Genomic DNA, 3,140 nt, shown 5'->3' with positions numbered 1-3,140 from the left:
TGTGTGTAGGGAGGATAGAGTGGGGTTGGTGTGGGGAACTGGTTTTGGTGGTGATAGAAAAAATATCAGTTCAGGTCAGTCTAAGTTGTTTCTTAGGATGTCAAAGGAATAAAGAAGCACTGAGTCAAAATATCCAGTGACATCTTTTCTGATTCCTTTGTGCCAACTTAAGTGTTATTTTCTCTGTGATTTTATTGCATTTTGTATGAACCTCTTTTATTGCCAATATTGTAGTTGATTATAAACATTTGTTTGCATACTTCCCTTAAGGTTACGTGTTCACAGGGACTAAAATGCTTAGCACACAGCAGATGCTTAATACATGTTTGTTGGTAAAATATACTACCTTTGCTCTTATGAACATTCGTAAATATGTTACTTCATCTCTACATTAACATTTAAAAGTTTAGTTTTATATTTGATAACCTTTCCTGCCAATGAATTTATTTATTTATTTATTTATTTATTTATTTATTTATTTTTAGAAGTCTTTATAAAAATCTTTATTTTAACATTTAAAAGAAAGAATCACATGTTCATCCTGACAGCTTTACCAGATTTGGCCACCCAATAAGTTACACACACGTAGGTACTTGGAAGGTTATTGCACGCCTCTTTCACTGATGGAGTCACGGGGAGGTAGCCACTCTCCCTGCAGTAAGACCCAGAGTGGGTCCTCCACAAGGAGGCCTGACTCGAAACAGGCTGTGGGGAGGTCCAGGTGAACCTCACCTCCAAATTGTGAAACTAGTGACACTCCCACAATTCCTGTGGATACTTTCACTCCAGAGCATACTGTTCACTTAAGTAGACTCGAGTGGGGAGGCTGAGGTGCTACCTGCACAGTAGGCCTTTGTCTGTAGTGCCCTCTGTCATGGGCAGGCCTGCCTCTCAGATTTCTCCCCCTGCACAATCCTTAAGACTGTTTGCTAGTTGAGTCTTTGCTTTTTTGGCTACTTGACGGTTTTGAGGAGTTAGCCGTGATCCATGGGTGTTCAAGTACATCTCTGAGAGTTGGCCTTTGGCTGGGATTATGTTTCAATAGTCTTGAAATGAGATCCCTGGCTCCCTCTGGCAGGAAGTCAGGGAATGTGAATTCAACCCGTGATATTCATTTGTAGGTCTCTTGGTATATGCTTGCCTCAAAAGGAGGCTTCCCAACTAGAAATTCATAACAAAGAACCCCAAGGCTCCAGAGATCCACCTTCTCATCATGCATTTGGCCTTCAATCATCTCTGGGGGCCAATAATCCAGGGTGCCATGCAGGATGGTTCTCCTGGAGGATGGAGCATGTACTGATCACCCAAAATCTGCAATCTTAAGCTCTCCAGCTGATCCAAGGAATAGGTTCTCTGGCTTAATGTCTCTGTGAATGACTCTCTTTGAGTGACAACAGTAAGACAGGGCATCTGCCAACTCTGTGATATAATAGCAGTTCTCTGCTCATCAAACTTTGACAGTTTCTGAAGTTCTCTGTAGACAGCTCCAAGAGATGCATATTCTAGAATTAGGTAAACTCTGGTAGCATCATGGAAATAACCATACAGCCAAAGAATATTTGGATGCCTAAGGTGGGACTGTATTTCTACTTCTCTTCTCAGCTGATGCTCAACTCCTGCTTTCTCCAGTTGAGCTTTAAGTAATACTTTAATAGCCAAGATAAACTTGCTTTGTTTTTCCCTTGCCAAGTAAACATTACCAAACTTTCCTTTACCCAGTGGACGACCAATTTCAAAATCTTCCAAAGCCCATTGCCTTTTTATTGATTCTTCATTTTTTCTGTTTTGTTGCCAGTTCCTTTTCAGAATTATTTCCAGGAGCTGATGACGAGGGTTGCTCATTCTTTTGGGTATTAGTCAGTGACCTAGAGACAGGACGAGGGACACCAGTTGCCTGCAATTGCTTCTGCTTCAGATTCTGAGCCGGTTTATGGCTGGAGATGAGCTTTTGGGTTTGTGGAGGAACTCTCTGGGAAGAATTTGAAGGACAAAAGGCCCACTGGGCCTGGCCACTATTTGCAGATGACGGATTCTGTGAAGGAACTTGCTGAGTCACCAGAACACGTTTTGGACCATCACCAAGTGCAATTGTAGTCTTAACAGGCCCTGCAACGCAGTTTTCTTTAGATTTGTCCATGATGCCCGTCAGCTGCCTCCGACCCAAGCCCTGCCAATGAATTTAATGCAACTTTTTTCACAAAGCAAGATAGGTATGGTATGTCCTCTGAGATATTTCTCAACTCACTCCTTCTTCCATTGAAATGACTAATTACTTCCCCTATACCTCTCAATAGTTGGTTCTTCAGGTCACCCACAAGACACACATCATGACTTAAAAACCCAAATACTGACTTACCACAAATGTAACTTGGATTTTTTTCTGTTGCAACAATACTGTATTTGCAATAAATAAAGTCAGAAGGAAAGAAAATGTTGTTTTCATTACAGAGAGTGTTTCCCCCACAGTCAGGAAGTGGTTATCAAGCTGGTTCATCAAGAATTGTCATTGAACAAAATGAATTGTAGGCAAGGAAACAAATCTGTAAAGCATAGCACAATTGGCCGTCTGCCAGTTTCTACAGAAATAGCCTCTTTGTACAGTACTTCAACTTATTTAAAATAAGTTTTATTTAAATGAATCTTAATACATTACAGGGCATTGTAAGCACGGAAGGGAGCACCAAATCAACCTGTTTGTTAATTTATTTGGCAGCAGGCACTATTACTAGCTAACGATCAGTTCCAATGTCATAAGATTTGATGCATTCTGTCCAAGTGTGATTTCCTAGACAGAAATTCTACCTGTTGAAGGTCATGCACCTGGATGAGAAAGCAGAGCAGAGGCTCTGCTTCCCTGCCAAAGGGTTAGGTCTCCTAACTCTGCCTACTTTACTTTAGGTCACTAGGGATTCTCTAACCTAATTTTCTACCCGAGTTCTCTGGACTAGTTCACTTGGTAACTACCAACTCCCCTGTCCTGTCTTCACTCCCTGGTGTCACAGAGAATGGCTCAAATACATGTTCTCTTTTATGAGCAGGGACCTCTGCAGAAGAAGTCAGAGAGTCTTTGGTCTTAGGACTTTGAACTTGACTAAAATGACAATAAATGAGCTATCTTTAAGGCTGGGCATTGCCAGATG

At 41.3% G+C, this 3,140-nt stretch overlaps 1 pseudogene; it reads right to left on the bottom strand.

Moving 5' to 3' along the window:
• Positions 1 to 493: 493 nt before the first annotated feature.
• Positions 494 to 2,396, bottom strand: LOC144283281 (aurora kinase A pseudogene; annotated as a pseudogene).
• Positions 2,397 to 3,140: the final 744 nt, after the last annotated feature.

This window comes from Canis aureus, chromosome 1, assembly GCF_053574225.1.
Source record: "Canis aureus isolate CA01 chromosome 1, VMU_Caureus_v.1.0, whole genome shotgun sequence".
NCBI classification, from domain to species: Eukaryota; Metazoa; Chordata; class Mammalia; order Carnivora; family Canidae; genus Canis; species Canis aureus.
The sequence above is the reverse complement of the archived record's forward strand: the minus strand, read 5'-3'. Positions and strand labels throughout refer to the sequence as shown.